Raw genomic sequence first — 13,378 nt, 5'->3', positions numbered from 1 at the left:
GGTTACCTGATACACGGTAAAGGATACAAGGTACAGGGTAAGGTTACCGGGTACAGGGTAGAGGATACAGGGTACAGAGTAAGGTTACCGGGTACAGGGTAGAGGATACAGGGTTAGGTTACCGGGTACAGGGTAAGGTTACCGGATATAGGGTAGAGGGTACAGGGTAAGGTTACCGGGTACAGGGTAGAGGATACATGGTACAGGGTAAGGCTACCGGGTACAGGGTAGAGGATACAGGGTACAGGGTACAGGGTAAGGTTACCGGGTTCAGGGTAGAGGATACAGGGTACAGGGTAAGGTTACCGGGTTCAGGATACAGGGTACAGGGTAAGGTTACCGGGTTCAGGATACAGGGTACAGGGTAAGGTTACCGGGTACAGGGTAGAGGATACAGGGTACAGGGTAAGGTTACCGGGTTCAGGATACAGGGTACAGGGTAAGGTTACCGGGTTCAGGGTAGAGGGTACAGGGTACAGGGTAAGGTTACCGGGTACAGGGTAGAGGATACAGGGTACAGGGTAAGGTTACCGGATACAGGGTAGAGGGTACAGGGTAAGGTTACCGGGTACAGGGTAGAGGATACAGGGTAAGGTTACCGGGTACAGGATACAGGGTACAGGGTAAGGTTACCGGGTACAGGGTAGAGGGTACAGGGTAAGGTTACCGGGTACAGGAGGATACAGGGTACAGGGTAAGGTTACCGGGTTCAGGGTAGAGGGTACATGGTAGAGAGTACAGGGTAGAGGATACATGGTACAGGGTAAGGCTTCCGGGTACAGGGTAGAGGATACGGGTACAGGGTAAGGTTACCGGGTACAGGGTAGAGGATACAGGGTAAGGGTAAGGTTACCGGGTACAGGGTAGAGGATACAAGTACAGGGTAAGGTTACCGGGTACAGGGTAGAGGGTACAGGGTAAGGGTACCGGGTACAGGGTAATGTTACTTGGTACAGGATAAGGGTGAGGTTACCGGGTACAGGGTAGAGGATACTGGAATTAGTTACTACTATTTTATCCTTATTTTAACCTCATTCAAAAACATTACGAAATAACACAAATTATGGAGACTTTATCATCCTGATATCCTAACGTTTGATTATCTTCTTATTTTGTTTTTGGCAGACCAACGTGAAAGAGGCATTAACTTCGAGTTTTACAAGACTAGCACTAACGCTCTTCCAAAAGGTACGCGCCATACGGAAATGGAAGCCCCAAAACATTCAGATAAATACCTGACAATCTATGAAGCACTGTGTCGTGGACCCTTAAAGGTAATTTAATCCGTTCTATACATACTCCTGCAACAAAGTCAGGAGGTATACTGGATTGCCAGTCTGTAGATACAATGATCGACGATTATTACGAGGTGGTAATATGGTGGAGAGGGGTGTGGCGTGTGGGTCTGGAAGGGTGTCGTATGTGGATGGAGCGTGTCATGGGAGTTGAGGATGGTGAATGACGTGGGGATCGAAAGGGCATGGCGTGGATGTTGGGCATGGCGTGAGGGTGGGACTTGGCGTGGGATGGGGTGGAGGATGGTGAATGACGTGGGGATTGGAAGGGCATGGCGTGGAGGTCGGGCATGGCGTGAGGGTGGGCGTGAGGGTGGGGCCTAGCGTGGGATGGGGCCTAGCGTGGGATGGGGCGTAGCGTTTGGGCGGAGGATGGTGAATGAGGGATTGGAAGGGCATGGCGTGGAGGTCGGGGCATGGCGTGAGGGTGGGGCCTAGCGTGGAATGGGGCCTAGCGTGGGATGGGACCTAGCGTGGGCGTGGCATGAGGGTTGAGAATGGTGGGTTGTCGGGAAGTTAGTATCTGATCTCGTCGAAATTATATACCATCATTAAAATAATCCATTGGAAAACCAATCGAATCGTACGTTTAAACGTATTTTATGTTATTAAAAAGTACGAAAATTAATTATAAGCATTGATGTAACTTTTTTTTAAAACTTCATCGCGTTGTGAAATAAATTTTGTTTGCAAACTTTTGTGAGAATCCGCTAAGCGGATTCACACAGTTTACAAACAAGATATCTTTCATACCCCTATGAAGTTAAACATATATCACTACTTAAATAATTATCACTAGTCACTCTACTAGCTACTCTTTTGTTTCAGTCACCAAAAGCACAGTCTAAACTGAAGTGTTACATGAAGGAAACACGTGTAAAATTTATAAGGATCAAAACGGAAGTGGTTAATATAAAACCTATCATAGTCATTTATCATGACGTCATTTCCAGACGCGAGATAGACGTTGTACGTCAGCAGGCTAACGGCTCGGTATGTTTGTGTTATATATCCTTTGTTATCCATAAGGACAGTGTATTTCCATTATCGCATTTTTTTATAATCGACTACCTGGTATTTCCAATATTATTTGTTTTTCAGAGCAATTCTATACGGCTATAGTGCATTTTTCATGGTTCTGTATAACTGTTACACATGATCCATTAAGCCCTTATTCACAGCTCGCTATATTGTGTTCCTCTGATGTTTTGATATTGACATGTACATTTGACATTATCATTAAACCATTCTTTTTGCTACGCCGTTTGTTGCTACGCCGCTTCAAGAGGCGTAGCAGTTAGAATCGGATGCAAATCCCGCCATCTTGCAGGATAGCCATGTAGCAAGAACGCTTGAATCAGATGGATGTTCGATGTGTTACAAGCACTGCCTGTTGAAGTAATATTAAAACGAATTACGGAAACAGACTTTAATCTGTCCGGATTCGGACGCTATCTTCCTGATAAAGTATGGTCACATGTGCGCTTGCATCCGTTAATTAGATTTCAGTGTAGAACAAGCATTCGTGGTAAAAGTATTCTGAATAAGGATGTACTAGAAATTTATCGGGCATTTTAATTAAATCTGGTTCCATTTACAGATGGAACAAATATATCTGTAGTAGTATACCATGTTCGAGACATTACTTTTATATTTCTTATTTAATTTAGATCACCATCGTGTAACATTAATAATCATATAATTATTAACGGGACAGGGAACATACTAAAATGCGGGATGACAGTACATACTAAAGCGGAATGAAAACGGACCATAGAAACACATAGAAACATATTAGATTAAGTTCAATATTTTCTTTGCCTTTACTCTGAGCTTAGCAATCTCTGGATAAAACCCTTTTTAATTTGTTGGAAGCAAAAGTATTAATAACACTCTTCGTCTGTACTAGACCTGGCTACCTTGCACTAACACAAGCTCACAAATTAAACAGAACAATTAAAATTGCTAAACAATATTATCATATCATTGTTTAATTTCCATATTCTGTCCAATCAAAGGGTTAAGCTTTCGCGTAGCCCACCTAGCTTTTTGGGAAGCTAATACTTGTATTATATTATATTCGTTCCAGTTGGCATTTTCCCAGATTTACACCGGAAGTGGCCATTCCTTTGTGACACAGTCACGTGTTAGCCAAACGTAAGTACTGTTGTGTATCAACAATCCTATAAGATCTATGCACACAGTAGTAACCGGAGCTATAAACACCCGCACATTCACTTACGCGACAAACTGTAGACTTTATACCGTTGCCGAATTGACTAATGTATTTCATATTTATGGGACGAGTTGTCTTCTTAGCTTTATACTAGGATGTCCCATTTCACGACGTAACTACAGCGTTATAAGGGAGATCCATTTCACTGCACAACTACAGCGTTAAACGGGAGATCCGATTTCACTGCATTCCTCCCCGTTTTATTAGATGCGGTGACATATATGTCAACACTAAATAAAAGATTCCTCTGTGGTGAGAGTCCCCTCATCCAACACCCAGTTGATAGTCGGGCATGTATCTGGGCACACTTCTCTGTCTGCCTCCAGATTTGCCTTTTGATGGACTTGCCGCATCTGCGGTATGGGAACCAGGCAACTCCTGTTGTGACCCCGACCTGATCGATACAAGTCCCTGGGTTAACTGTATGTCTTCGCTGGCAGATGAGTCTACTGGCTATGCTTCAGCAGCTTGGCAGAGAATGTCTCCACAAGTCTTGAGGCGGTCATTATGAACCACAGTCTCCCTTGTGAAAATCAAGTGACTCAAGTCTAAATTGAGGAGGTCAAGAGGTATTGTTACCTATATAGACCGAAGATCAGATAATCAGGTAATTTTCCTGTCCACAATTTGGTATAGAACCGTGGACTTAACGGCAGTTAGTATGTATGGACCCATCCAGGGTGGTTTGAGCTTTTTACTTTGCCCTACCTTTGTAGACGAGTCAATCTTAAGTACCACATTCCCAACTCCATACCACTTCTGGTTCAGGTGTTCATATGAACGTTATTGTCGGCCCTGCGTGGCAGTTAGTTTTTCTTGAGCTATTTGATGAACGCTCTGTATTGTAGCCTGTAGTGACTGAACATATTCTGACGGTTACTTGCGTTCAGTGGCAAGGTACCTAGGAAGACATCCAGCACACTCTCTCTACCCAGCATCAATCGCTTCTATTCGGGACAAAACCGCTGCTACGTAGCCCGAATTTCAACTGCCAATTGCTGCAAATGGAGATCCAAACTGCATTGCTGTTCATTTAAGAAACAGCGTATGAACTGAAGGATGGTCCGATTATACCGCTCTAATTGTTACGTATTGACGGATAAAGCCTTTCGTAGATTATCGGCAGTAGTAATCAGTCAGTGTGTGCGGCAGTTGCGAGTAAATTATAATATCCATATACTGTCTTTATCTAGATCCAATTACACTCTGCGATCCAAAATGTAAGTGCATCATATATAAACGACGAAGACTTGTTTGTATTTTATTTTATTATATTCAGCTTCCTAATTCATTTACATATTTCAAATCATTTTCTCAGGGCTTGGCTTAAGGATACAGATAACCCTGTGTTACTGCGCTTGAACAGACGAATAGCCAGCGTCACTGGTCTGGACACAACATTCCGGGAACATCTCAGCAGCGTGGAACGTTACCAAGTAATATATCAATACATATATATACTTTTCATAGAGACAGTACCCTGTGTCGGTTTGGTATTATACAGTGAGGTTAATATATAGACAGTACGCAATCTTGTTTGTGGTTTTCAGTGAATCATTTGCCATTCATGTTTCAGTCATACTTTGTGCTTCTTTTATCACATAACTGCATGTAATAAATATCGTATGTGATAACACTTTTGTGACGTCACAGGTAGTTTTGACGTCATAATCTTTATATGACGTCGCATGCTTGTCTCTGTAGACGAAAAAGTCACATCCGAGCCAGATTTCTACTGTTTGATATATAGAGGCAAAATTTAAAAGTTTCCCTTACATAACTATAAATAAAAGTTATGTGATAAATAGAATCATACACTCGTTAAATAATTTGATATGCCACTCGTCTAAAGGCCAGTGGCATATCAAATTATTGAACTCGTTTGATAAATTTAATATTACGCACATGTAGTCACTTGTGTAAGATCCTCTATTTCCCACTTGTGTAAGATCCTCAATTTCTCACTCATGTAAGATCCTGTATTTCTCACTCGTGTAAGATCCTCTATTTCCCACTTGTGTAAGATCCCTCTATTTCTCACTCGTGTAAGATCCTCTATTTCTCACTCGTGTAAGATCCTCTATTTCTCACTCGTGTAAGATCCTCTATTTCTCACTCGTGTAAGATCCTCTATTTCTCACTCGAGTAAGATCCTCTATTTCTCACTCGTGTTAGATCCTCTATTTCTTACTCGAGTAAGATCCTGTATTTCTCACTCGTGTAAGATCCTGTATTTCTCACTCGTGTAAGATCCTGTATTTCTCACTCGAGTAAGATCCTGTATTTCTCACTTGTGTAAGATCCTGTATTTCTCACTCATGTAAGATCCTGTATTTCTCACTCGTGTAAGATCCTCTATTTCTCACTCGTGTAAGATCCTCTATTTCTCACTTGTGTAAGATCCTGTATTTCTCACTCGTGTAAGATCCTGTATTTCTCACTCGTGTAAGATCCTCTATTTCTCACTCGTGTAAGATCCTCTATTTCTCACTCGTGTAAGATCCTGTATTTCTCACTCGTGTAAGATCCTGTATTTCTCACTCGTGTAAGATCCTGTATTTCTCACTCGTGTAAGATCCTGTATTTCTCACTCATGTAAGATCCTGTATTTCTCACTCGTGTAAGATCCTCTATTTCTCACTCGTGTAAGATCCTGTATTTCTCACTCGTGTAAGATCCTGTATTTCTCACTCGTGTAAGATCCTGTATTTCTCACTCGTGTAAGATCCTGTATTTCTCACTCGTGTAAGATCCTGTATTTCTCACTCGTGTAAGATCCTCTATTTCTCACTCATGTAAGATCCTCTATTTCTCACTCGTGTAAGATCCTGTATTTCTCACTCGTGTAAGATCCTGTATTTCTCACTTGTGTAAGATCCTGTATTTCTCACTCGTGTAAGATCCTGTATTTCTCACTCGTGTAAGATCCTCTATTTCTCACTCGTGTAAGATCCTGTATTTCTCACTCGTGTAAGATCCTGTATTTCTCACTCGTGTAAGATCCTCTATTTCTCACTCGTGTAAGATCCTGTATTTCTCACTCGTGTTAAGATCCTCTATTTCTCACTCGTGTAAGATCCTGTATTTCTCACTCGTGTAAGATCCTGTATTTCTCACTCGTGTAAGATCCTGTATTTCTCACTCGTGTAAGATCCTCTGTATTTCTCACTTGTGTAAGATCCTGTATTTCTCACTCGTGTAAGATCCTGTATTTCTCACTCGTGTAAGATCCTGTATTTCTCACTCGTGTAAGATCCTCTATTTCTCACTTGTGTAAGATCCTCTATTTCTCACTCGTGTAAGATCCTGTATTTCTCACTCGTGTAAGATCCTCTATTTCTCACTCGTGTAAGATCCTCTATTTCTCACTCGTGTAAGATCCTGTATTTCTCACTCGTGTAAGATCCTGTATTTCTCACTCGTGTAAGATCCTCTATTTCTCACTCGTGTAAGATCCTCTATTTCTCACTCGTGTAAGATCCTCTATTTCTCACTCGTGTAAGATCCTCTATTTCTCACTCGTGTAAGATCCTGTATTTCTCACTCGTGTAAGATCCTGTATTTCTCACTCGTGTAAGATCCTGTATTTCTCACTCGTGTAAGATCCTCTATTTCTCACTCGTGTAAGATCCTCTATTTCTCACTCGTGTAAGATCCTCTATTTCTCACTCGAGTAAGATCCTGTATTTCTCACTCGTGTAAGATCCTGTATTTCTCACTCGTGTAAGATCCTCTATTTCTCACTCGTGTAAGATCCTGTATTTCTCACTCGTGTAAGATCCTCTATTTCTCACTCGTGTAAGATCCTCTATTTCTCACTTGTGTAAGATCCTCTATATCTCACTTGTGTAAGATCCTCTGTATTCTCGCTCATGTAAGATCCTGTATTTCTCACTCGAGTAAGATCCTGTATTTCTCACTCGTGTAAGATCCTGTATTTCTACTCGTGTAAGATCCTCTATTTCTCACTTATGTAAGATCCTGTATTTCCACTCGTGTAAGATCCTGTATTTCTCACTTGTGTAAGATCCTGTATTTCTCACTCGAGTAAGATCCTGTATTTCTCACTCGTGTGAGATCCTGTAATTCTCACTCGTGTAAGATCCTGTATTTCTCACTCGTGTAAGATCCTCTATTTCTCACTCGTGTAAGATCCTGTATTTCTCACTTGTGTAAGATCCTCTATATCTCACTTGTGTAAGATCCTCTGTTTCTCGCTCATGTAAGATCCTGTATTTCTCACTCGAGTAAGATCCTGTATTTCTCACTCGTGTAAGATCCTGTATTTCTCACTCGTGTAAGATCCTCTATTTCTCACTCGTGTAAGATCCTGTATTTCTCACTCGTGTAAGATCCTCTATTTCTCACTCATGTAAGATCCTCTATTTTTCACTCGTGTAAGATCCTCTAGTTCTCTCTCGTGTAAGATCCTCTATTTCTCACTCGTGTAAGATACTCTAGCTGTAAGATTTGTGTTACAGGTAGTGAACTACGGCTTGGGTGGAGATATGACCTCTATAACGACCACGTGGTACTGTACGTACTACTGACATCATTACGTCATATCTTAAACTATAACGTCCACGTGGTACTGTACGTACTACTGACATCATTACGTCATATCTTAAACTATAACGTCCACGTGGTACTGTACGTACTACTGACATCATTACGGCATATCTTAAACTATAACGTCCACGTGGTACTGTACGTACTACTACTGACACGTCATATTTAACTATAACGTCACGTGGTACATACTGACATCTAAAACTATAACGTCCACGTGGTACTGTACGTACTACTGACATCATTACGGCATATCTTAAACTATAACGTCCACGTGGTACTGTACGTACTACTGACATCATTACGTCATATCTTAAACTATAACGTCCACGTGGTACTGTACGTACTACTGACATCATTACGTCATATCTTAAACTATAACGTCCACGTGGTACTGTACGTACTACTGACATCATTACGTCATATCTTAAACTATAACGTCCACGTGGTACTGTACGTACTACTGACATCATTACGGCATATCTTAAACTATAACGTCCACGTGGTACTGTACGTACTACTGACATCAATACGTCATATCTTAAACTATAACGTCCACGTGGTACTGTACGTACTACTGACATCATTACGGCATATCTTAAACTATAACGTCCACGTGGTACTGTACGTACTACTGACATCATTACGGCATATCTTAAACTATAACGTCCACGTGGTACTGTACGTACTACTGACATCATTACGTCATATCTTAAACTATAACGTCCACGTGGTACTGTACGTACTACTGACATCATTACGGCATATCTTAAACTATAACGTCCACGTGGTACTGTACGTACTACTGACATCATACGGCATATCTTAAACTATAACGTCCACGTGGTACTGTACGTGTACTACTGACATCAATACGTCATATCTTAAACTATAACGTCCACGTGGTACTGTACGTACTACTGACATCACTACGTCATATCTTAAACTATAACGTCCACGTGGTACTGTACGTACTACTGACATCAATACGTCATATCTTAAACTATAACGTCCACGTGGTACTGTACGTACTACTGACATCAATACGTCATATCTTAAACTATAACGTCCACGTGGTACTGTACGTACTACTGACATCAATACGTCATATCTTAAACTATAACGTCCACGTGGTACTGTACGTACTACTGACATCATTACGGCATATCTTAAACTATAACGTCCACGTGGTACTGTACGTACTACTGACATCATTACGTCATATATCTTAAACTATAACGTCCACGTGGTACTGTACGTACTACTGACATCACTACGTCATATCTTAAAACTATAACGTCCACGTGGTACTGTACGTACTACTGACATCATTACGTCCATATCTTAAACTACTAAACGTCCACGTGGTACTGTACGTACTACTGACATCATTACGTCATATCTTAAACTATAACGTCCACGTGGTACTGTACGTACTACTGACATCATTACGGCATATCTTAAACTATAACGTCCACGTGGTACTGTACGTACTGGGACATCATTACGTCATATCTTAAACTATAACGTCCACGTGGTACTGTACGTACTACTGACATCATTACGGCATATCTTAAACTATAACGTCCACGTGGTACTGTACGTACTACTGGACATCAATACGGCATATCTTAAACTATAACGTCCACGTGGTACTGTACGTACTACTGACATCACTACGTCATATCTTAAAACTATAACGACCACGGTGGTACACGTCATATTACTCTTAAACTATAACGTCCACGTGGTACTGTACGTACTACTGACATCATTACGGCATATCTTAAACTATAACGGACGTACGTACTACTGACATCACGTGGTACTGTACGTACTACTGACATCAATACGGCATATCTTAAACTATAACGTCCACGTGGTACTGTACGTACTACTGACATCATTACGGCATATCTTAAACTATAACGTCCACGTGGTACTGTAACGTACTACTGACATCATTACGTCATATCTTAAACTATAACGTCCACGTGGTACTGTACGTACTACTATCAATACGTCATATCTAAACTATAACGTCCACGTGGTACTGTACGTACTACTGACATCATTACGGCATATCTTAAACTATAACGTCCACGTGGTACTGTACGTACTACTGACATCATTACGGCATATCTTAAACTATAACGTCCACGTGGTACTGTACGTACTACTGACATCATTACGTCATATCTTAAACTATAACGTCCACGTGGTACTGTACGTACTACTGACATCATTACGGCATATCTTAAACTATAACGTCCACGTGGTACTGTACGTACTGATACGATACTGACATCACACGTACATATCTAAACTAAACTATAACGTCCACGTGGTACTGTACGTACTACTGACATCAATTACGTCATATCTTAAACTATAACGTCCACGTGGTACTGTACGTACTACTGACATCAATACGTCATATCTTAAACTATAACGTCCACGTGGTACTGTACGTACTACTGACATCATTACGTCATATCTTAAACTATAACGTCCACGTGGTACTGTACGTACTACTGACATCATTACGTCATATCTTAAACTATAACGTCCACGTGGTACTGTACGTACTACTGACATCATATACGTCATATCTTAAACTATGACGTCCACGTGGTACTGTACGTACTACTGACATCAATTACGTCATATCTATATCTTAAACTATAACGTCCACGTGGTACTGTACGTACTACTGACATCACTACGTCATATCTTAAACTATAACGTCCACGTGGTACTGTACGTACTACTGACATCAATACGTCATATCTTAAACTATAACGTCCACGTGGTACTGTACGTACTACTGACATCAATACGTCATATCTTAAACTATAACGTCCACGTGGTACTGTACGTACTACTGACATCAATACGTCATATCTTAAACTATAACGTCCACGTGGTACTGTACGTACTACTGACATCAATACGTCATATCTTAAACTATAACGTCCACGTGGTACTGTACGTACTACTGACATCAATACGGCATATCTTAAACTATAACGTCCACGTGGTACTGTACGTACTACTGACATCATTACGTCATATCTTAAACTATAACGTCCACGTGGTACTGGCTAACGTAACTACTGACATCATACGGCATATCTTAAACTATAACGTCCACGTGGTACTGTACGTACTACTGACATCAATACGTCATATCTTAAACTATAACGTCCACGTGGTACTGTACGTACTACTGACATCATTACGTCATATGTTAAACTATAACGTCCACGTGGTACTGTACGTACTACTGACATCATTACGTCATATCTTAAAACTATAACGTCCACGTGGTACTGTACGTACTACTGACATCATTACGGCATATCTTAAACTATAACGTCCACGTGGTACTGTACGTACTACTGACATCATTACGGCATATCTTAAACTATAACGTCCACGTGGTACTGTACGTACTACTGACATCAATACGGCATATCTTAAACTATAACGTCCACGTGGTACTGTACGTACTACTGACATCATCAATACGTCATATCTTAAACTATAACGTCCACGTGGTACTGTACGTACTACTGACATCAATACGGCATATCTTAAACTATAACGTCCACGTGGTACTGTACGTACTACTGACATCATTACGGCATATCTTAAACTATAACGTCCACGTGGTACTGTACGTACTACTGACATCAATACGGCATATCTTAAACTATAACGTCCACGTGGTACTGTACGTACTACTGACATCATTACGGCATATCTTAAACTATAACGTCCACGTGGTACTGTACGTACTACTGACATCAATACGTCATATGTTAAACTATCTGTCTCTTCATTGTTAACATATATGATACGGTACTAGTTTATAATTAAAACTACTTTTCAGTTCATTAAACAATTATCATTAATTCATTTTCGCTATGTAAATTTATACATTTTTGGGGATAAATTGATATGCATACGCTGTTTGCGTATTTTAGCGGACGTTACACTGTTTTGGCCGTATTTTCTTAAAAAATATTTTAGACTGATTTTACTTCTACTTCACTTTTACAATTTGTATGTATTATTGGAATGAATAAGTGTTATCTACACAATACAAAGTAAACATTCCTTAAATCCTTACTGCACATATACGCATTTCTACGCATCTCCGCGATTGTACTAGTAAAATATCAATTGTCCGGTAATATGATGGCTTAACAATGCGACTAAAATATATTTAGAAAGAAGAAATAATAAGGATAACGTTTTACTCTTTTCATTTTAATGTCAAAATACTTGAAATTTGTGTATTTTGCGATTCAAAAAAGTATCATCTTTATTATGACTATAAAATGGATTCCTGACGTCGCGCCTTATATATTCGTGACGTCGTCAAATAACGTTATATTTTGACGATAAAAATCAGGTTTATTGGCCACATTTGGTGATATTACAGGGCAAGCCTTTATGGGTGAGAGGGGGCTTACCAGAAGCTGAGGAAATTACTGATTCGGGAGACAGAATAGCTACCTGGATGTTTTATGTGAGTTTACTCAGTTTAGAAATATGATTCTTATATATATGTTTTCTTCTGCTGTTATAACAACAACAAATTCTGTAATTGCATATCACAGAGTTATCTGCCCTTGCGGGTAGGTTTTGATTGAGACGTCATGTGTTTGCGAGCGTAGCGTCATACTTTTCGGCAAAAACGGCGTGAATTGTGCTCACAAAATAATGACGTAACAATCGATACCTACCCGCAAGGGACCTAACTCTGTAATTTGCAAAGACGGAATACAGTACCCTGGGATCAGTCTGACCTAATTTGATATTGCCTAACCTCCTATCACCAAGAGAGGTTCATTAAAAAATCTTCATAACTATTTATTACTCATTATTTACACAAACATATATTTTTGTCATCCATTTTGTTTTTATTTGAACTTTGTGCGTGTTTTTTTGGTAAGTTTTCGTTATATCTTATATAACTTACAACATATTAGCATCAATACTACAAATATATATACATTCATAATACAACACGTATGACCATATATTGTGATGAATCTATTTTTTTTTATTATATTGTGATGCTTATTCTTTTAGCTAAGTCCAGTGACAGCAGGGGGCGCCACCGTGTTTCCACTACTAAAAGCACGTGTACCAGTTACAGAGGTACCTTCGTTTTCTTATATCATAATGTAATATCAAGTAACTTATTTGTGTAATTACGTTTCCTTCTATTTTACTCCAACTTTACATTGAATGTTTCACATTTTAT

General features: G+C 40.0%; 1 pseudogene; it reads left to right on the top strand.

Moving 5' to 3' along the window:
- Positions 1-13,378, top strand: part of LOC138308531 (prolyl 4-hydroxylase subunit alpha-1-like) — a 42,448-nt pseudogene that overhangs the window by 25,966 nt on the left and 3,104 nt on the right.

Source organism: Argopecten irradians, chromosome 15 (assembly GCF_041381155.1).
Source record: "Argopecten irradians isolate NY chromosome 15, Ai_NY, whole genome shotgun sequence".
In the NCBI taxonomy this organism is placed as follows: domain Eukaryota; kingdom Metazoa; phylum Mollusca; class Bivalvia; order Pectinida; family Pectinidae; genus Argopecten; species Argopecten irradians.
Note: the sequence above shows the minus strand (reverse complement) of the source record. Positions and strands in the feature narration are given on the sequence as shown.